Source organism: Camellia sinensis, chromosome 9 (assembly GCF_055761805.1).
Source record: "Camellia sinensis isolate YWXY chromosome 9, ASM5576180v1, whole genome shotgun sequence".
Classification (NCBI taxonomy): domain Eukaryota; kingdom Viridiplantae; phylum Streptophyta; class Magnoliopsida; order Ericales; family Theaceae; genus Camellia; species Camellia sinensis.
Window position 1 is genome coordinate 101,149,202 of NC_138969.1, and position 23,498 is coordinate 101,172,699.

General features: G+C 38.0%; 1 pseudogene across 1 annotated transcript; it reads left to right on the forward strand.

Annotated features, from left to right (window-relative positions):
- The first annotated feature begins 5,146 nt into the window (after window positions 1-5,146).
- On the forward strand, window positions 5,147-23,155 carry LOC114278953 (protein kinase and PP2C-like domain-containing protein; annotated as a pseudogene). Its single transcript, XR_014340135.1, has 12 exons — window positions 5,147-5,295; window positions 5,465-5,582; window positions 6,697-6,857; window positions 10,320-10,387; window positions 10,523-10,743; window positions 14,345-14,399; window positions 15,474-16,019; window positions 16,395-16,464; window positions 16,573-16,792; window positions 17,021-17,125; window positions 20,110-20,205; window positions 22,745-23,155. The product of XR_014340135.1 is annotated as a protein kinase and PP2C-like domain-containing protein (transcript).
- Window positions 23,156-23,498: the final 343 nt, after the last annotated feature.

Here is a 23,498-nt window from a genome sequence, read left to right on the forward strand (position 1 = left end):
GGCACGGTTTTGGCCCCTCCGGTCTCCTATTTCCAAGCCTAAGTGTGGAAAAAGTTTCTCTTTCCAGCTTAGTTCTCAAACCGGGAGTCCCCGTGCTAGTTCCGTTAGTTTTCACAACTCGCGTCTGTCACTCCCGAGGTGTTTGAGGTGTTCCAGGCCCTTTTTGCGACTGTTACATGATTTTGGCCCACTGAATGGCCTACTTCCAAGCTTAAGTGTTAGAAAAGTATATTTTCCGACCTAGTTTTCGAATCGGGACCTAGTTTTCAAATCGGGAGTCCCGTGCCTGTTCGTTAAGTTTTCACAACTCAAATTGGTCCCTCCTGAGGTGTTCGAGGTGTTCCCGGGCCTTCTCGTGATTGTTACACGATTTCGGCCCGCCGAGGCCTGTTTTCAAGCTTAAGTTTGAAATAAGTACCTTTTCTGACCTAGTTTTCAAACCGGAAGTCCCGCGCTAGTTCCGTAAGTTTCCACAACTTACATTGGTTTCTCCCGAGGTGTTGGAGGTGTTCCACGGGCCTTCTCGGGACTGTTACAGGATTTTTTTTCCTCCCGATGGCCTATTTTCAAACTTAAGTGTTTAGGAAGTGCGTGTTGTGACTTAGTTTCCAGACCGGGAGTCCCATGCGAGTTCCGTAAGTTTCCACAGCTCACGTTGGTCCCTCCCTAGGTGTTTGAGGTGTTCTCCGGACGTTCTCTTGGCTGTCACCTGATTTTTGCCCACCGATGGACTATTTTAAAGCTTAGGTGCGAGAAAAGCGCCGATTCGGACTTAGTTTTCAAACCGGGAGTCCCGTGCTAGTTCCGTAAGTTTTCACAACTTACATCGGTCCCTCCCGGGGTGTTTGACGTGTTCCTTGGGCCTTCTCGTGGCTTTTACAAGATTTTGGCCCCCGATGGCTTATTTTCGAGCGCAAGTGTGAAAAAAGTGCATTTTTTGATTTAGTTCTCAAACCGTGAGTCCCGTGCTAGTTCCGTAAGTCTACGCAACTTACCATGAACCCTCCCGAGGTGTTTTGCGCATTTCCTGGTCCTTCTCGTGACTGTGACACGGTTTTGGCCCCCTCGGTGTCATATTTCCAAGCTTAAGTGTGGAAAAAGTGTCTCTTTCCAACTTCGTTTTCAAACCGGGAGTCCCCGTGCTAGTTCCCTCAGTTTTTACAACTCGCGTCTGTCACTCCCGAGGTGTTTGAGGTGTTCCCGGCCCTTCTTGAGACTGTTACATGATTTTGGCCCCCCGATGGCCTACTTCCAAGTTTAAGTCTTAGAAAAGTGTATTTTCCGATCTAGTTTTCAAATCGGGAGTCCCGTGCCTGTTCGTTAAGTTTTCACAACTCAAAGTGGCCCCTCCTAAAATGTTCAAGGTGTTCCCCGGGCCTTCTCGTGATTGTTGCACGATTTCGGCTCGCTGAGGCCTGTTTTCATGCTTAAGTGTGAAAAAAATACCTTTTCTGACCTAGTTTTCTAACCGGAAGTCCCGCGCTAGTTCCGTAAGTTTTCACAACTTACATTGGTTTCTCCGGAGGTGTTGGAGGTGTTGCACGGGCCTTCTCGGTACTGTTACAGGATTTTGTTTTTTGCCCCTGATGGCCTATTTTCAAACTTAAGTGTTTGGGAAGTGCATTTTTTGACTTAGTTTCCAAACAGGGAGTCCTATGCGAGCTTCGTAAGTTTCCACAGCTCACGTTGGTCCCTCCGTAGGTGTTTGAGGTGTTCCCCGGACGTTCTCTTGGCTGTCACCCGATTTTGGCCCCCCGATGGACTATTTTCAAGCTTGGGTGCAAGAAAAGCGCCGTTTCGGACTTAGTTTTCAAACCGGGAGTCCTGTGCTTGTTCCGTAAGTTTTCACAACTTACATCGGTCCCTCCCGGGTTGTTTGACATGTTCCCCGGGCCTTCTCGTGACTATTACACGATTTTGGCCCCCGACGGCTTATTTTCGAGCTTAAGTGTGAAAAAAGTTCATTTTTTGATTTAGTTCTCAAACTGAGAGTCCCGTGCTAGTTCCGTAAGTCTTCGCAACTTACCTTGGACCCTCCTGGGGTGTTTTGCGCATTTCCTGGTCCTCGTGACTGTGACACGGTTTTGGTCCCCTCGGTGTTCTATTTCCAGGCTTAAGTGTGGAAAAACTGTCTCTTTCCAACTTCGTTTTCAAACCGGGAGTCCCCGTGCTAGTTCCTTAAGTTTTTACAACTCACGTCTGTCACTCCCGAGGTGTTTGAGGTGTTCCCGGCCCTTCTTGCGACTGTTAGATGATTTTGGCTCCCCGATGGCCTACTTCCAAGCTTAAGTGTTAAAAAAGTGTATTTTCCGACATAGTTTTCAAATCGGGAGTCCCGTGCCTGTTCGTTATGTTTTCACAACTCAAATTGGTCCCTCCTGAGATGTTCGAGGTGTTCCCCTTGCCTTCTCGTGATTGTTACACGATTTCGGCCCGCCGAGGCCTATTTTCAAGCTTAAGTGTGAAAAAAGTAACTTTTCCGACCTAGTTTTCAAACCGGAAGTCCCGCGCTAGTTCCGTAAGTTTCCACAACTTACGGAAGTCTTCCCCGGAATTGTTGGTGTTCCACGGGCCTCCTCGGGACTGTTACGGGATTTGTTGGCCCCCGATGGCCTATTTTCAAACTTAAGTGTTTAGGAAGTGCATTTTTTCACTTAGTTTTCAAACTGGGAGTCCCATGCGAGTTCCGTAAGTTTCCACAACTCACGTTAGTCCCTCCCTAGGTTTTTGAGGTGTTCCCCTGACCTTCTCTTGACTGTCACACGATTTTGGCCCGCGATGGACTATTTTCAAGCTTAGGTGCGAGAAAAGTGCCGTTTCAGACTTAGTTTTCAAACCGGGAGTCCCGTGTCCTCCCGGGGTGTTTGACGTGTTTCCCGGGCCTTCTCGTGATTGTTACACGATTTTGGCCCCCGACGGCTTATTTTTGAGCTTAAGTGTGAAAAAAGTGCATTTTTTGATTTAGTTCTCAAGCCCAAGTCCCGTGCTAGTTCCGTAAGTCTCCGCAACTTACCTTGAACCCTCCCGAGGTGTTTGGGGCATTGCCAGGCTAAAGCCTGAGGAATTTAGCTCAGCCATTCCGTTTATGAAGAATTGGTGGATAATTAGGTGGGGCACAGTCTGGTTGGCCTACGGAATTCGCAAATGAGTGGTTAGACTGAGAGCCAAAGTTCCCCCTCTACGATGGATATCACGGTAAAGGGAACAAAACCTTATTTGCCCCAAGGGGTGGTGTCTAGCTCGGCTAAGGAAAGGTGGACGTCATTCGGAATATGGTAGTCGCTTCGAAATTCAGCCATGGCACCAAGCAAGTCCACCAGAAATCGACATTTGCCCATTGGTTTAAAAATTGTTATGAACACGACAGCCTAGCTCAGCCTTGGTGTGACTTTGGATGGCTCGGCTGAGCAAACTCGCCCAACGGCAAAGTGCAAGGGTGTGCCCGGCCAACCTAGTCAAGTCTGCAAAGTGGAAATAAAAGTGTCATGCCCAGATAACTGGACCGCGCTAAGTAAATAGGCAGAGTAATATCAGCCTAGCTTGGTTACAATTGCGTTACAAACCATTTCTAATTCGGCCATGAAACAAGGCCGACTCAAGGTTTATAGCACGGTTGGTGTTCTATACATTTCTAGTTGAGTTGAGTACTATCCTAAGGGTCGCAAACAAGTTCATAGTTCGGTCACAGCACAATTTTGGATCAAAAATCATGTTCGAAACTGATTCAAAATCCAGTTGAGTGTGTCTTTAGGTTTGAGCGTGAGGTTTTTTGGGTTTATGGTATTTGCTCAAGGCTCTATTGCATATAACACGCATATATGGGAGATTAATTGCTATTCTTTAAGAAAATAAACAAAGGCGTATCAATTAAAACAGAGAAAATGGCATGAGGAACTTACAGATTAAGGGTGTGAAAGCAGAATTCAATCAAACGAGCCCCTGCGACTTGGATTGAGACTTGGCAGTAGAAGATAAGGATTTAGAGTTAAAAATGTGAGAGGTTTTCCAGAGAGCAGATGAACAGTAACAATGGACGTTTGTAGACTAAGGGAATAAATGCAAAATGGAAGTAAAAAGGCGGGACTATTCAAATTTTGGAAGTTATGATTGACGGCTGTCACAGCAGTAGAGGCAATCAAGGGGAGCCACGTATCCCAGTAAGGGCGTGGTGTCAGTAGCGTGGAAAAGCGAGCTGTACTACGTCAAAGACGGGAAAACCGAGTGGGTTTGTAGCTTGGCTAGCCAAAGTACTTCACTTTGGCTAATATCTTAGCACGGTTTGAAGGTAATAATCCCAATCATGCTTCGCAGATGGAACTAAGGGCCAATTGAGAGGATAATTTATATGCATAAACCGGGCCGAGCTAGGTCCATTTGGTTTAAGTATTAGGCCTAGCTAAGTAGACTCCACAATTCGTAAGGGCGCGCTTGCGGCCGAGCTAAGAGCTTTTATAGCTCGGTCTTGTGGTGTACAGATATCAGTCCAAGGACTGGAGCAGATTGGCTAGATGTAAACAGCAACTTGGACCGGGGTATATTTGTAGCATACTGGACTGAAGGTTATCTCAGTCGAATACCATCTTGGTTTTATCCAATGTAGAGCAGGGGCAGGCTAGCTCGATTGAGTGTACTACCGAGCTAAGGCAGGAGGTTAGAGCCGTCTCACTTGGTTGGTAGTGAGTAGGATGTTATCAAGATAGGGATTATCCTTGGGAGTGTGATTATTAGGAGGACTCGTATAAAGAGAGCTAGAGTCCTACTAAGATTGTGCCAGGTGGAATCTATAAAAGCTCATGATAGGACCTACGTACAGGTATCACAATTCTTATTCTCAAATACACAGAGCTTTTGTGTCTATAGTCTATTTGCTGATTTAGGCATCGGAAGGGTTTCCAACACACACCCATCAGCTAACTCACGTTTGTATGTTCAGGTGATAAGACGACGACGTTTGAAGGAGTGCAAACTTAATCAACAGAATTATACGAGACAAATTATTTCGTGCTCGTACAATTTTAATAAAATAAATAAAAATTCAACTTTTTAACCAACCTACCAAAATAATCTCTCTTCATCCTCTCCATCCCAGCCCCAACCCGAAGCTTCGTTTTTCCACCCTCTTCTACATATATATAAACATATAAATATATACATGGGTGAGAGGCGAGAGAGAGAGAGATATGAGGGTGGAGATTGTGGAGCCAAACACATGCATTCGGGGTTGCTGCCGGAGCGACTCAATTCCTCTGCATCTCCCACCTTCTTCCTTCTCTCTCTTAAACCCAATTGCTCGAGGTATCAATCAATATATATGTGTGTATTTGTCTTTTTGTTTCTCAATTGCAATTCAAAGAGAGAGCTTAATTTGTGGCCCTTAATTTGTACCCCTCTTTGGCTTTGCTCTCACATTGGCTTTGTTGTTGTGAATGTGAAACTGAATTGGTGTGTATTCATTTTGTTTCAGGAGCAGAAAGTGTGGTTTATGAAGCTGTTTTGGATGGAAACAAGGTTGCTGTGAAAAAACCCATTTTGTCTACCTCTGATCACATTGATAAATTCCACAAGGAATTGCAAATGCTATGGTCATTTCTACTCTCTCTCTCTCTCTCTCTCTCTCTCTCTCTCTCTCTCTCTCTCTCTGTCTCTCCATATATACATTAGCTCATTTTGTCCTATTTAGTACACAAATATTCTCCACCTTTTCTCATTTTCTATCTCTGCCTTACGTGAATTCCAAATTAGCAAATCCCCTTTTTGTGTGTATATACATGTGTGTGTGTGTCTCACTATGTAAGTAACCGACTATAGTGTGATGATCAAGGCCTGCCCTGAGTTGTTGGAGCCCTAAGCGGACTCTTGAAATTGGAGCCTTTTATATATAATCATTAAAAAAATTGCATGTAAAATAGTAAGTATTTAAATTTTATATATATATATATTTAAATTTGCTATTACCCGCACAAATTTAGCTTGCAGATATAATTACTAAAATTTACTTACACAAATTAAGACATGAGGAAAAATCATTACAAGAGCTCAAAATGATAAGAATATTGTCTTGTTAGTTTTATAATTTAACCAAATTCAGTTTACAAAAAGGTATCAGTTAAATAATACCAAATAAAAATTGAACCAACTACAACAGTGTATTAGTTAAATATTACTTTTCTCACATTTTTTAATGCAAAATTACTAATTAAGCTTGCATAATCTATAAGGACCCTTTAGTTTAGATTGTGAACTTAGATTAGTTGTACTGAATCCTTATTTTTGAGCCTACTAATGCTATAAGAGTTAAAATTAATTAGGGGCCCCTAAATTTTGTTAAAATTTGGAGGCCCTTGGTGGTCTTGCCTCAAGGTTGGGGCTGGCCATGATGCATTTGGGGGAGGAGAGGGATATTGGTTCTGGAAAAGGATGTTGAGGTGGTTTTAGGTAATTTTACCATTTTATCATTCTGTGCAAATCAAAATAGAATCCAAAGATGTTTGAGCACAGGGTAATTCAGGCATACTAAAAATCTGTCAGGGACATCAATTAAGGTGTTACCTTCTAATAATAGTATAAAATATGCGCTTATATATGAATTTGTGTGTAGATGTTTATGTATGTGTATTTGGTTTGTTCATTTGAATGTCTACATATGATATGCGGGATTCTTTTTTGACAATTTGGTTATATGATGTGATGATGAAGCAAGTTAGATCATCCAGGAATCGCCACATTGGTTGCAACACATGCAAAGCCTCCAAATTACATGTTTTTCTTCAAAGAGTCCCTAAATTTGGCAGAGAAACTACACGTGGAAGAGTGGAATCCAACTTTTGATCAAGTGCTCACCATCTCAGTCTAGTTAGGTATGTCTTTGATGATCTTGGCTTCATTTGAGTTTGTTTTAATTTTGTGAAGTAAACCTTAATTCCTTCCTCGTCATTGAAATTCTTTGTATTTTCTTTGTGATATTATGTGCAAAATTCCTCTTATTAAGGGTAAATAAGTAGTATAGATTAGGCTGAACATGACACTCATAGACTCATAGTGTTTTATTACCTGTTATGATTAGTTTAGGTAATATGAAATACTTGAGATGATTCTTATAGGTGCTTAGTTCACATTGATGACATGTTAGTAATGTGGTGTAGATTTCAGGTTTAGGTTCCTAACTACTGTAAAGTTATATAGTGAATCTTTCCATTGGTGGTTTTCTTGCTTGAAGTCTCTTTTTACTTTGAGTGTTGCTAATGGTACTACTCGTGCTCTGTCACAATTATTACAAATGATGAATTTTCGGAATTCTTGGACATTTAGTCTTTTTTGGAAAAATAATAAATAAAGAAATATAGCAAATCCTTTAAACAGAGTCTTCTATTAAACCTAAATTGTTTTCAAAGCATCTTTTCAATTCTGGACGAAAACAAAAATTTTAGCCCTAGTTTTTGTTTAGATACAATTGAAGGAGTAAAATTGTAACTTAAATCATAGATTTGTGTGAGGAGCAAAACTCCAACAACCCCTAGCAATAATAATAATAATAATAATGATAATAATAATAATATTTATCAAAAAAAATAATAATAACAATTATAAAAATTAAGCAATTAAACAATAAACACCTATGAAGTACGGTACTCCAAAAATCTTACCGGGTGCGGGTACGAGTACCGGTACGACAGCACGCGTACCGGGTACGCCGAATACATGCCGAGTACGGCAAATACATTTGGGTACGTTGTGGGTACGGCATGGGTACGACACCAGTACGGCAAAATGGTTTTTTTTTTTTTTTTTCCCTCAGATGCTAGAATTTATTGCAGCCTTTATTATTATTCTTTCAATTTTGAAAATATCAAGTAATTTATTTCCAACACTCTTTACCTATGAGTCATGGTTTTGCTCTCTTTTGTATCCTGTTTTAGACAATCAAAAAAGAAAAAAAAATAATTGTATAACTTTTTAGACAAGTTGTTCTCTTTTTAGTTTTGATATTGAAATTTTGATTTGTATGTTGGATGTTTAGCTATAAATTTTTAAAAAAATTAAAAAAAAAAAATTTGACGTAAAATTGATGTACCCAGCCGTACTAGTACCCTACTTTTTAAAGAATTTGCCATATCGGTGTACCCGTATCGTACCCGCACCCGCACCCATGCTTCATAGATAAACACTTAAGGCTGCAAATTACTATTTGACGATTGTCATCGTCTAGAGGGAAAAAAGGTAATAAAAAAATATAAAAAAAATGATATGAAAGTCAAAATGTAAATGCTTTGGTGTGTAACTTTAATTTGTTGATTAAGGTTGGATTTTTCTATTTATTCGGGAGGCTTTTATAGGAACAAATGAAATTACAATGGGCTTCATTCAATTGAAGGGTTGATATCATGTCTTTAACAAATTAGGAGCAATTGAAATAGGCGCATGCGTCGGATGCGCTTCGTTAATGTCATCTCACCTCAGGGATGGCAATGGATCGGGTTTTGAGTGTGAATTCTTGCTTTTAAACTCAATTAATTTAGTGATACAATTTTATACTTTACTTTACTATAAACCTGACAGTTTTGACCTACCTACCGCTATAGTTTACCCTACCCTGGCACAAATACAATCGGGCCGAGGAATTTTGCCATCCCTCAGGTGCACTTTATTGCACTTTGTGCCTAGGTGCGGGCCTAAGCACGCTCTTGATAGCATTGGCTTAGATTTTACACACATTCCATAAAACATACGGTGTCAATGATTAAGGATGTGCAATCTACTACCATGGTGTGTTCTTAAGTATTGTTTTTCAATTTTGAATAGATTATTCCTGATGCATCTAGAGAAGGGAACCCAAACTTAGATTAGGTTATGGACGATTGACCAAAATAAAATAAAGAGATTAACTTATTAGTAAGTTTTAGCATGTTGCACAAGATTTATAAGAATGTCTAAACATATGAGTGATGATAATGAAGTATTTATGTCACGATGGACATAATGCTCTTCAAAAATTTTGATAAATATCCTTGAATTTCTGTAAAACATGGGAATAGCTAACGTGGAATATGATTTCAATTTTTAAAACATTCATGAATAAATAATACAAATAATATTAATTTTTCTAAATTATTTCCAACATCTCACCAATTTAACCTGCATGGATAGCCTAGTAGTCAAAGGAGTGAACTCTTGGATAAGATATAAACTCAGATGTTTTGGGTTCAGCTCTTGCTGGCATCTAGACCCTGTCTTGGAGAGGTTCTTCTTCATCCAAAAGGAAAAAAACCTTGCCAATTTTAAAATTTGGTATTGCTACTCAGCATCTTAGGTAGACGTCCTAATTAGATACCTCTTTAAGTTTCAGCTGAAAATTCTTGGAATTACTTTATGGATTTAATGGTAACTACTGAACCTCTTCAAATTACTCGTCTCATTAATTTAGAAATTCCAAATTTGTTTTGGTTTTAGCTCGCGCTTCTTCTTCTCTGTTTCTTTCTCTCAACATCTTCTGCTTCGTTTGTCTCTCTCTCTCTGCATATTCTTCTCTTTTCTACATCTTCCCTAGTTCTTTCTCCTTCTCTGCATAGCTTAGCTTCGCTTCTTCTTCCTCTTCTTTACTGCTTTCTTCTTCTTCATCTTCCCAGCTGGTTTCTTCTTCCTCTCCTCTGTTGCTTTCTTTTTCTTCTTCTTCACTGATGTTGCTTCTATTCTCTGGTTCTTCTTTGAATCTATTATCTACTTCCCCACGTCTGCTACTACTCCTGCTACTGCTGATCTATTTGTTCTCTGCTGTAGCTGTTGTTTTCTCTTCTGCCTAACTGTTGTTGGATCTTTCCTCTGTCACTGATGTTTCCTTCTCTCTTTCTTCTCTGTTGCTGCTGCAGCTGATGATGATGATGATGAGGATTTCATCCGTGTCCAATTACTTAATTTGTTTACTCTTTGCTTGGGTACCACATGTGTTTTGATGGAATTCCTGTGAGAAACCAGTTTACTTGTTTGGGAGTTTGGGCTGAATGTAGTAAAGTTCTCCATTTGAGTTATATCACTTGAAATTTTTTCTAACCAAAGTACCAAACTAATCTAAATCCGAGTACATGGGAAGGAGAAACTTCGGAGCAATTTTTTGAAACGTAAACATCTCTTCAAACTCGAGATGGGTTTTCTCCGACAAGAGAGGTTTGATGTAATGTGGTCCCATAGGAAAAGATTGATTGCTGATTACTGGCATTGGATAAGCTTATTGCTGTATGTCTGTTCCTTTGTTTTGATTCTCTGTTTTATGAACGTATGATAAGGTTTATACTAAAGTTATAATGATCATGTTTCCTATTTTACAGCTAAAGCTCTGCAACATCTACATAAACTTGGGATTGTACACAGGGATGTAAAACCAGCAAATATTCTTGTAAACGCCATCACCATTTTCTGATTTGTTTTGTTTTGTTTTGTTTCTGATCTTTTTGTGGGTAAGATTTTGTGTTTCCTATTGAAGTGGTAATAATATGTTGCTGCTTCCTCTGTTTTTTTTTTTTTTTGGCAGCTTGATGAAAACCTTCGTCCACATCTAGCAGACTTTGGTTTAGCAGAATATAAGAAAGATCTTAAACGAGTTTCTATGGAGAACTGGAGATCATCTGGAAAGCCAACTGGTGGTTTCCATAAAAAGAATATGGTCGGCACACTCATTTATATGGCACCTGAAATATTTAGAAAGGAGATACATAATGAAAAGTCAGATGTATATAGTTTCGGTGCGACAATAAAGTAAGAGTTTGACATAAAATTAATGATTTTTCTATGCTCTCTGCCACTTTGAATTATAGCAAATCAAAATGTTGTTTTATCCTTTGTACCTGATGATGTGTTATGAGACAGACAAGAAGTTTTTTGAAATGCTATATGTTGATGACAAGTTAGTGATCGTATAACCATGCTTTGATACTGAAATATATAGCCTGCACTTGTGCTTGTGGACTCTGGTAGCTCCAAAAGGTTTATTGAGTTTTGCTCTACTAATTGTTGGCAGAAATTGCAGTCTTTAGTAGCTAGTACCTTGTCATTTAACATTCTTGAGAAGTTGATGACAGATCCAATGATACATGTTGGACATTTCTTCATGTTAGATGCATGTCCAAATATGTCAGTATTTTTTTAGATCCGGACACATTTTGGACACTCGGGGGACACGTGTGTCCATCACTAAGGAAAGGTGATAGGATTTTGTTAGTTAAATTAGTTATTGGACAAAATATAGTAAACGTTATTAGTGCTTACACCCTCTAAGTAGGATTAGATGATCAGACTAAGAGAGATTTTTAGGACCAAATGGATGAGGTATTACAGAAAATACCCGTATGAAAGAACCTTGTTATAGGTGAATATTTCAACAGCCATGCAGGAATAGATAAATTAGGTTATGAGAGGGTGTATGGTGGGTATGGTTTTGGTGGGTATAATAAGATTGGAGAGAATATTTTAGATTTTGCGTTGGCTTCTGACCTAGTGGTAGCCAATACTATGTATAAGAAGAGAGCCTTTAAAAGTGCGTCAATTAGGAGCCAAATAGATTGCTTTCTAGTAAGAAAAGTGGACCACTTAAAATGCAGCAACTGTAAGTTGATTCCTAGAGAGAGCCTAACGTGTCAACATAGGATTTTTGGTACCAGATTTATGCTTTAAAGGGAAACACCAAGCTAGGAAGAATATTGGGCGCTGTAGGACGAAATGGTGGGGCCTAAAAGGGGATAAACTAGAAATATTTAAGAATAGAATGGATGAAGAAAGTAATTGGGACATGGAAGAAGATGCTAACATTATGTGGAACTCAATGGCCAATTGTATGAGGAGAATCTCAAGGGAAGTCCTTAGAGAGTCGAAAGGAAAGAGATCCAACTCTATGGAAACTTTGTGGTGGAGAGATGAGGTTCAAGCAGTAGTAAAGATGAAAAAAGAGTGCTTTAAAAGTGGCAAAAGGATAGAATTGAAGAAAATCTTAAGAGTTGCAAGTTGGCTAATCAGGAGGTTAAAAAAGTAGTGAGAGAGACTAAGTTAAAAACCTATGATGACCTATACACTAAACTAGATAGTAAGGAGGGAGAGAAGAGAATATATAAACTTACTAAGATAAGAGAGAGGAAAATAAGAGATTTTAATCAGGTTAAGTGCATCAAAAGTGAGGACTCTAAGGTGTTGATAAAGGATGAAGAGATTAAGAAGAGGTGGAAGAGCTATTTTGAGAAGTTGTTAAATGAAGAACATGGAGGAAGGTCAAAAGGGGAGGAAGTAGCCAGTAATAAGGAATATCAAAACTAAGGCTTTAGGACCTTTGAAGTGGAAATTGCACTTAAGAAGATGAAATTGAATAAGGCTTTAGGATCCAATGATATCCATGTTGAAGCTTGGAAAGCTTGGAAATGTTTGGGTAAGAAGAGGGTTGCTTGGTTGAATAGATTATTTAACAAAATTTTGTTGACTAGTGGTGGAAGAGTATTTTAGTGCCAATCTATAAGAATAAAGGAGATGTCTAGAATTGTAACAACTATAGAGGAATCAAGCTGATGCGTCATATAATGAAAGTGTAGGAGAGAGTAATGGAACGTTGATTGCGAGATATAATAGAGATGTCAGATGATTAATTTGGATTTATGCTCGGTAGGTAAATAATGGAAGTGATCTATTTTTCAAGGAGAGTAATAGAAAAATATAGAGCAAAGAAAAGAGACATTTATATGTTTTTTGATCTTGAAAAAGCATATAATAGAGTCTCTCGGGATATAATCTAGTGGGTGTTAGAGAATAAAAGAGTGACAAAATGTTATATTGATGTGATTAGGGATATATATGAAGGTGTGGTGACCACTATTAGATTGTCGGCTGGAGAGACAAGTGAATTTTCAATTACTGTGAGGTTACACCAAGGATCAACCTTAAATCCTTATCTTTTTGCTTTAGTCATGGATGAGTTGACGAGAAATATTCAAGATGATGTACCATGGTATATATTTTTTTTTGCAGATGATATCGTTTTAGTGGATGAGAGTAGAGGAGTTAACACTAAGTTGAAGACTTGGAGAGAAGCATTTGAATCTAAAGGATTTAGGATAAGCAGAAATAAGACAGAGTACATGGAGTATAATTTTAGTAATAGTAACAATGGACATAGAGGAGAAATGAAGATTGAGAACCAAGAACTACCTAAGAGTGAATATTTTTATTATTTATGATCGATTATCACAACAACTAGGGAAGTTGGAGAAGATGTGGTTCATACAATTAAGACAGGGTGGCTTAAGTGGAGGAATGCGTATAGGGTACTGTGTGATAAACGAGTACCCATTAGATTAAAAGGAAAGTTCTATAGAATGACTACTAGAATAGCGATATTGTATGGAATGGAATGTTGAGCAACTAAAAAACAACATATAGATAAGATGAGTGTTGATGAGATGAGGATGCCAAGGTAGATATGTGGCAAGACTAGAAAAGACAGAGTTAGAAATGAGTATATTCGTGAGTGGGTAGGAGTTTATACCGATAGAAGGTAAGCTGAGAGAGAATAGATTAAGATGGTTTGGTCATATACAATGGAGACTAACAGAGGCAGCAGTGAAAAGATGCGATATAGTGACGGTAGAGGGAAGTGTTAGGGGAAGGGAAAAACCTAGATTGACGTGGGCTAGTATAGTAAATATAGATATGAATCTCCTTAATTTGACTAACCAAATGACTTTTGATAGACTCGAGTGGAGAAGAAGGATTCATGTAGCTGACCCTATTTGATGAGACTTAAGGCTTGGCTTGGTTTGGTTTGGTTTGGTATTAATTAAAGTATTCATATACATGACATATAATAAATATATAAAACTATTTATTTTGCAGGTGTCCTTCACGTGTTGCATCTTGCATTTTTTGAAATTTGTTGTGCTAGCGTGTCCGTGTCATATCTTTATCGTGTCTCTTGTCCATGTCCATACTTCTTAGAGTGTCTAACAATGGATTAAACACTATTTTCTTGGGCTGACTATTTTCATGTCGTACTTGTCAAAAAGCAAATAGAATGATTGGTCATCTTGATCATTCATGAATGCCTTAATTCACTTTATCTAACAAATTTCGTGGCAATGTAATAACAAGAAGGGTATGCATGTACTTTATATTGTTAGATTCGGGGATAACATTTCAATGCTAGATAGTATGTATAGACCGAGTCTTTTGCTTTGTTATCTAGGTAGCTTATTTCTCTTACAGTCCTACCTTGTCGTAGAACTTGGGATTTGATAGATCATTATCATTTGCAATGACATGTAGAAGAATTTATTTTATATAATTTCATATAAACATGAAATTTGATTTCGATGTGTTGCAATGAACTGCTTACTGGTGTTGTCCCATATACTGATCTTTGTGCAGAAGGGCAGGTTTGACTTTTTCCTTTTACTATAACTCACTGTTTACATGGCTATATGGCTGTTAAATTATCACTCTTGCGAGTGGAGGTGTAGAAATGTGTGTGCGCCAGTAATAGCATAGATGAAGTAAATGTCTGAGGAGTTTGGCACCTCCTTGATGTTGATGTTACGTGCCCCGAAAGTGCTGGTGATGTAAGGGGTGCTAACTCCTATTTATAAGAGGGGGGTCACAAGACCCATAACAAATTTCCTAGATATTTCTGGATTCCATTAGGATATGCCACAACATGTGGCTGTGTATCAATCCCTTAGGATTTGCCTTGATCCCTGAGCATCCACACAAAAGGTCCAATGGTGTGGTATCTCTCTCTCGGTAAGGCTGGCTTAAGTGGCACTCACGGGGGTGTCATAGTGATCAACACTTTAGTCTCTAGCCACCAAACCACAAAATCTTCCGAGGTGCTATATTGAATACTTCAGCATATATAAGTCCTGCCTCTTTGACTTGGCTATTGGACGAATGGCACAGTGTTTCTATCGCAGAGTTGAAGGACATGTAGTTTGACCACCATGGTGATTAAGACAAGTGGAACACTTGAATCCTGCAGTTTAACCACAGCAGTTTCAGGCAAGCGTGGCATGAACTCATTTTCTGGGACTTGGGGTATATTTCCTGCCACTGTGTTGAAGGTCATGTAGTTTGACTACCACGCTAAGCTCTCTCATTTTCAGCCACTCTGTGTTGTTCAATCTCATTTAACATCTAGTGGGATTTCTCTTCCTGCTTTCTAGATTACTTCTCATACCATTCCTCATTTTTCTTGTCATTCAGTTTATGAGCACACATGTTCATGCATATAACTGCTTATCAGGGTTCAGGTTTCCCATATAATTTTCATATTCTAAAAATTGTATTAAAAAAAAAAGGTTTCTATCGAAGTTAAGTTTCTTCTGGACGTCCAATTCTTCACAGATAATATCTTACATCTTAATCTGACTGAATGCCCCCTAATCATTTGACCCGTCAACTATGCTTTTTAACATGGTTGTGCCTCATCGGTGCATCATGTGATCTTCTTGCAGGCCCACACTGTGCTGGAAATGAACTATACTGAACAGCAACTTACAGCAGCCGTGGTGTCTGAAGGATTGCGACCTGCTCTTGCTGGTCACTGCTCGTCTGCACCAACAGGTTTCCCGTCCTTGATACAAAGATGTTGGGATGCAAATCCTCAAAATAGGCCTTCTTTTGATGATATTATTCTGGAACTTGATCCCATCTTGGAATGCAGAAAGAGAGTAGAGGAAGACGAAAAGGAAAAGGCACTTGTTGAACCTTCAATCCCTCTTGGTGCTGAGGGCATCCCGAGCCTTCTTGCTTATCAAAAAAGTATTAACTGGTTTACTGAGGGTGAAAACCTGTCAAAGGATCTTGTCTCGCAGCTGATTCTGGTGTCAGAATTTGGCCTGATCCTTTTACTGATCCTTCAGCATACCATCCAGTGTTGTCTTGGGGATCCTTCGGTACTTGTGGGAGAAGGGAGACAATGGAGGACACTCACTTTCTTATGCCCCATATGTGCGGTGAGAAGGATATCCATGTGTTTGGAATCTTTGATGGTCATCGAGGTGTGTCATAAATTAAGAGCTACTTATTTTCATCCTATTGGTGTATTTGGTACCAAACTCAAGCAACAGTGGATTTTAATGAGAACTAAAGCTCATGTGGGTGATCACAATATTAATTAATAAACAATTGCTTGGGCATCACTTAAAGTGTTTCTTAATGAAACCAGAATGACATAATGAGCATTACAAAGCCCAACTATTACAAAATGGAATTATTTTGGAAATTAGTTTTAAGAAATAAATGTTTAAATTCTTGAAGAATTCCTTTGTTTTTTCTTTTTTTTTAATAATTCTTTTTGGTTGTTTCCAAACATAGCCTATGTGTCGTGCATTAGTTGCTCTAGATTACAATAAAAATGGCAAGATCAAATGCAGGTGCAGCAGCTGCTGAGTTTTCTGCTCGAGCTCTACCAGGATTTTTGCAAAGTCTTGGTTCCATAAAAAGGTTTCTTCCATTCTATTATTCTTGTGGGCTCTTTACATTCTATAATCTATATATGAATCTATTTGATAAGAAGTACATATTTTTATTTTGTATTTGATAACAATGCAGTCCGTCCAATGGATTACTAGAAGCATTTGTCAAGACAGATGTTGCATTCAGGAATGAATTGGATTCCCATCGTAAATCTAAGGGAGTTATTCAGAAAGACTGGCATCCTGGTTGCACAGCCATTGTGGCTCTTACAGTCAGAAACAAGCTTTTTGTTGCTAATGCTGGCGATTGCAGGGCAATGCTATGCCGAGCTGGCAGTGCTTATGCTCTAAGTAAGGTGAGATCGGACTTGATTTATCAACTAAATGACTGTGTAGTTGAAACATTCTATTTGCTCTAAGTAAGGTGAGATCGGACTTGATTTATCAACTAAATGACTGTGTAGTTGAAACATTCTATTAGAATAAAACATGGACCTTTTTTAACTTATTTTATTAAAAATTGTCTCCTTTGCTTACCCAAGTGGGTTAAATTGTTCTCCAACTAATTCAACTTGACGCTGTAGGATCATGTTGCAAGTTGTCCTGAGGAGAGAGAACGTATTATCAGTGAAGGGGGACAGGTCAAATGGCAAGTTGACACGTGGAGGGTTGGGCCTGCTGCTCTCCAGGTTTTCTTCTTATCCTTTGCTTAACGATATTCTAGAAAAATGTGTAGACTATTGTCTTCTAATATGGTTGTCTATTGTGAGGAAGTATATAATATAAACTTATTTGTTTCGTCAAATTCTTTTTGCACCAAGTGTTAACATGGACCACCACTACAACCCATATCTAGGGATATCTTGAGCATTATGATTACCAAAAATACTTATGATCACTAAAACATGAGAGAAAATATAAAAGGTAAGGAGTTGGTCCTCGCATCCTACTCCAACTTCTGAGCGTAGCGAGGAGGCTCCTTGTGTCCTGCATCGGCTGGTAGTTGTATGGAGGGTTCATCAGTTGTCACCGTAAAGAGGAACATTATGCAAGTTGGGCTGAAAGCATTCAATGTGGTTGTTGACGGGGTTGATCGCAAGAAGATGCGGGTCACGAAAAAGGGTAGATCTCTGCAAAGATCCCTGATGTTGGGATTTGAAGTTCCTTGGTTGGCTCAAAAGAAGCTTCTTAATTCCTGAAGAGAGGTCTTTTGGGCAGTCTCAACCTCTCAGAGGGCGCATAGGCTTTTGGAGGTCTAGAGACTGGTGAATAGGAGTGGTTGCTCCTTGAGGTTAGGATTTTTGGGGCAAATCAGTGACAAGTTGTCACACCCCAATTTCATATTAGAAATCTAAGGCATGATGGTTAAGGGTTTAAGGCTAGTTAAGATTATTAAGTTAAAATAGTGAGATCTTCTATTGTAAGTTCATATTAGATGTGGACTGATTCAAAAGAGTAGGGTGATTGATGTATGTTTTAAAGCCCAATTTAGTGTTCAAGGGTTCAACAACAAAAATGGAAACGAATAGCAAAGCAAATGATTTAGATTTCAATAACAAGACTTGCTTAATATGTGTGTGTGTTTATAATCCTAGTGTATAAAAGTAGCACACACCGAACTCTCTTTCCTCCCTACTCAAATCCCATTACATTACACAAAAGAAATAGTACAGGTACAACTTTCAGGTATATACATTACACTTTACAATCAGCTCACAACAGTACAATAAAAAATAGGGTAAATTACATTAAACCCCCCTCAACTATGACCTATTTTTGAGTTGCCCCCTTAATGTTTTAAGGCAACACTTACCGCCCTTGAAGTATATGAATTGCAAAAGTCATTAACACTGTTAACAGAAATTATTAAGTTACCCTTTTACCCTTGAATTGTATTGCTACCAGACTACCATTATCTTCTTCAACCACTACCTAATTTCTTCCAAACTCTAATCAAATCAATTCAATCCCAAACCCTTAATTCCACAGTGTCTCCACAATTCCAATTAACAAACACAATAAATTCATTTGACAAAGGGAGTAAAGTCAGTCACTGTGAATCACCACAACAATCCCATATTTATGCAGGACCTAATGATCAACAAAGGGAGTGGAGTTTGGGGGTGGCAATGGAGATAGGGGTGTTGTTTAAGGGCTTGGGGTTTTGAACTCATTGAAGAGAGAGAGAGATGAGGGGTTGGCAGTGGCTACAATAGTTTACGGCAATGGCAATGGCGACAACGGTGGTTGAAGACAATGGCCCACCTCTCTTCATCTCACTCGCCACATGCAACTCCTCTTCCAGCCTACACCAACTCCTTTTTTTTTCTTTCTTTAACCAATGGCATCTCCTTCATTGTTCCTCCCTCCTCCCATCTCTGCACCACCACCTTATTTCCCCCACCACTCACCACCTCCCCTTTCGATTCCCACCAAGCCGAAACCCCTTCCCCACAGCCTCCCTCCCACTGATCAAACACCCCAATACACATTGAAACCCCTCAACACTAAAAGCCCTATATTAATTCAACATATGTCCACTAAAATCCCCCCCCCTAATCAACGTATCACCATCAAAACCCTCAATTCTTTTGGTGTGAAACTTTATCAAATCATAATGGCTTGGCTAATAAGGGTTCTCTAGTTGGTATTAGCCATGAGAGTTTCTGGTTATGGCTTGGCATTTCTGGCCATGTAGAGTTGCTGGTTGTGTATATATATACAATGTATGTATATATAATAAGGTTTTTTTAGTCATAAATTTTTAATTACAGTATGATACATTTATGCCAAATGACTACCGGTGTGATGACATAAGAGGTTTAGAGTTACAAAACAAAACTATAAGCGGGTTGAGTGTTGAATTTTAAACATTGATTTTTAACTTGACAATGGGTCATAGTTGAGGGGGGTTTACTGTAATTTACCCTAAAAATATATATGTTGTTAGAATAGGAAATTGGTAGAATAGGAAATAATGAATTATATTCTTATTTATTCCTTTTTTAGTTGCTCGAATTATGCCTGTAATTGATCAGAATTATCAATATAAAAAAGAATGAAGTCTAACTCATTCCCTAACTCTTTCTTTTCTCTAAACCTACATATGTGTATACATATTTATGTATGTATGTATGTATATATATTAATATAATTTACCCTAAAACATTGATTTTGGTTCTTTGTGTGGTGTAGCTAAAATTAAATACAACAATAGGTTGAGTATAGGTAGATTCATAATTCTCAACCAAACTTGCTAGCATGTCCATCAACAAAGCACACCTACAGTAGGCAAACATTTTTTCTTTAATTTATTAAAGTTATATATTCTTTTATTTTTATTTTTCCTTCCTGTCTTGTGAGGGCCTGAACCTTGCACCTTATCTTTTTGGGTATTAAGAGATAGCACTGAGCTAATAACTGATATTTTATTTATTTATTTTTTTAATTCTAAATAATGAATTAGAAACAAAAGGTTGGTTTCTATTTAATGAGGTTTCTGTAAACTAGATTTAAAAAATAAAGAAACAAGAAGAGGGTGGGTAAACAGGAACACATGGTCCCTGTCCAGCCCCACTCTTTGCCCGTGCTTCCAGTATTCAACATGATGTGAAAGCAACAAACAATAATTTGTGGTTGAATTTGAAGTTTATTAATCACATATTTTTTACAGGTTACGCGGTCTATTGGTGACGATGATCTGAAGCCTGCTGTGACTGCAGAACCTGAGATAACTGAGACCATACTGTTTGTAGAAGATGAATACTTGGTAAGGTCCTTTGATCTGATAATCTTCTGTTATCTGGGGTTTATTATTTGTGTGCTACGAGAAACTAATAAATGGATTTGTGGCTTCTAAATAGACTTTTATGTACAGTTTCCAGGGAAATCAGAAATTTTAAATAACTGCAGTCGCATCTACTTTAATCACTTCAAAAGCATTTGTTCTATATGCCATTACCAAACACAATTTTCTGTAGTGCCTGGATGATCATAGCACAATTCATGTTCTTGCAATTTGAAATTTGTAGGCCCCCAATTTAGGAGGTCCCATACTTGGAAATGTTATTAGCAAGATAATAGAATAATCCTGAGATATATTATTGAATTTTTAAATTTGTAGCCTTACAGAACAAGATTTTCTCCAAGTGTTTCCCACAAACACTCCATTAATCCCAATAGTTTAAAAACCCTTTTACGAATGATGTGGAAAAGAAGTAACACAAGGTTTTAGAACAATAAACTTGAATTTAAACAACAAAGCTCAAATGCAAAAGAATATGGAAGTTGAAGCTCAAAACTTGAAAGATCTTGATAGGTATTACATTTAATCCTTCATCCCATGTTTGTGGACATGTAAAAATCTTCTTTTTATAGCCCTTCATCTCATTTTGGTCATTCCAGTGCAGTAAATGCGCCTCTAGCAGTTGAAACGAAGTAGCTGTTGCATATTTTAGAATTTAAATTTCGTGACGAAGGAGTCAACTTATTTTGAATCTAGGTGAAATCTGAAGCTCTCAGAACTTTTCTTGAGGGATTCGATTTATTTTGTCAAGGAGTTGACTAATCCTTTTATCTGCACGACAACTGGAGTTCAGGGTCGATTCATTTATTTGAGGTCGACTCAAGAGCTTCAATGTTTTAAAAATTTCACATGTTAAGCATCTCAAACTCATCCAAAACACTTTCTAACTCCAAAATAATTTAGATAATGAACATTTAATCACAAAACAAATATCAAAGACTTATTTTGGAGCTTTTTAATCTCAATCATTACAGCAGGAAAAATGTAAAACTTTTAAAACACTTGTACTCCTTTTGTAATGAATTATTCATCAAATACTAATGACAAAATCACGTTACATTCTCATATTTCATTAAGCTATCCAATAGCTAACACCAAAGGATATTGACAATTCAGAGTACAAGTTTATCATTTGCTAGCCACTCACTAATTTTGTATTGTGAAATATCAAACATATATCACTTTAAAACACAACCAACAAAAGCATCATAGACAATATCAAAACTAAACCATAGGTCTAATTTCTCTTTCATTTGAAGCATTTTGAGGCTTCTTGAATTCAACCCTTATTCTTTTGTTATGTTTACAGTTAAAATAGAATACAAGTATCTTGGCAGACTAACCCCAAGGGGTTGGCCTAGTGGTCAAGACCTGGGCCTAGGGTGTGCTCCCCTCAAAATCTTCTAAGTGCAAACAATTTCTCAGGACCAGTTCATATGGGACTTTGCCCCGACCCCCCACTAGTGGATGGTGGGATTGGTCTTCCGGAGTAGTCGATATAGTGGGCCAGATGTTGAGTTATCAAAAAAAAAAGAAAATTATCTTGGCAGACTTGTAATTATTCTAATTTGTATTATGCTTTTCGTTTGTTAGTGCATAACACAGGTAGGCACTCAGATCAAACTTATTCAAAAGAGATCGTATACCACAATTTGAACGATTATGGTTTATGCCTTGGTTTTTCGGTTCTAAAAATAAAAAAATTCTAGCGACCTTGCCATATCTCTTCCCTCCCCATTCACACCTCATGGTTTCAAAGCATTGAAATAAGACAAAACAGGGAGGGTGTGGAGTAAGCCTAGAATAAGAGAGTGTTCTGACGATTGAACTTCCATAGAACTACATGTAAAGTGAGACAGTCCATACCTAATATTAGGAAGATAACCTCTCTAGTATATTTGGGACTGGTTAAGTTTGAGATAACATTATAGTGTTAAAGATATCAGAATATATGAAGATCCATAACTGAAGGGATTTGATTGTATCTCCCACTTTATATATATGGTGTACCATGTAATCAAGAGGATTAAGTAGTGTGACTAAAAGATGTAGCCCATAGGGCTTTGTATGTGTGGACGTAGGCCAAGATTGACTGAACCACATTAACTTTTTGTGTTCTTTCTTCTCTCTTTTCTATTTTTATTATCTCTTCATATTCAACCTTCATGTCATATTACCAATATCAACTGTTAACACCTCCCTTCACATGCTTCTCATATTTCTGAACTTGGAGTTATATTCTTAGTTTATTGATCTCTAAAAAATGATCTTTTGAAAAAAATTATAGTGGCTGAAAAGGGGGGTGGGAAGTAAAACCCTAGATAGTTTTGCGGCCTTTATGCTTTTCCCAATAATTCTTATTTAATTCAAATGCTTATGATGTATGTTTCATTTGTAATCAGACCATTTTCAAAATTTTGCTCTATTTATGACGGATGGTTGTGACTTGTTAGCATATCACATTTTTATAGAGAGAGAGTAACAATATGTGTTCGACTGTCAGGTTATGGCTAGCGATGGCTCTGAGATGTTATGAGCAACGCAAAGATTGTTTGCATAATAAAGGACACAGTGAAAGAGCCTGGGATGTGCTCAAAGAGATTGGCAACCGAGGCTGCTGAACGTGGAAGCCAAGATAATATAACTGTTATTGTCGTTTTCCTGCATCCTGTATCTACTGCAGAGAGGATTTACTAGGTTTGATGGTATTCTTATACAAATTGTTTTGTATGTATGAAATTAATTTTAGTGAGACATGGAAATGAACCAGAGGTGGTAGGAAAAGGTTTACCTCCTCGTCTTGTGGAAATTGTATGCGTACATTTATTTTTAGTGGGAAACTACACAAAGCATATGCTTGTATTATTGGATTTCAATGTGCGTATATGGAATAATATTGCTAATAGATGTTTAATGTGTTCACAGCGCGCGCGCGCACACACTCTCTCTCTCTCCAAAAAGGCATGAACACTTCATTAAAATTAAATTGTACTGCATGATTAAGGCAGGAATTTTTGATATGATAATACGATTCAAATCTACATTAATATGTATATAGCACAACTTGTTAGCACGAATATTAAATAGGTTGGATTATTGTCGAATTTGTATAGAACAAAGCTGACACGAATAATCGGTATAATGAAAAATTAGTTACATATTTAATATTATTTCTATTAAAGGGTGTTGTGACATTTTTTAATCTCTTATATAACTCCATCTAACTAAGAAAAAAGCATGTAAAATAGGATTTGAAA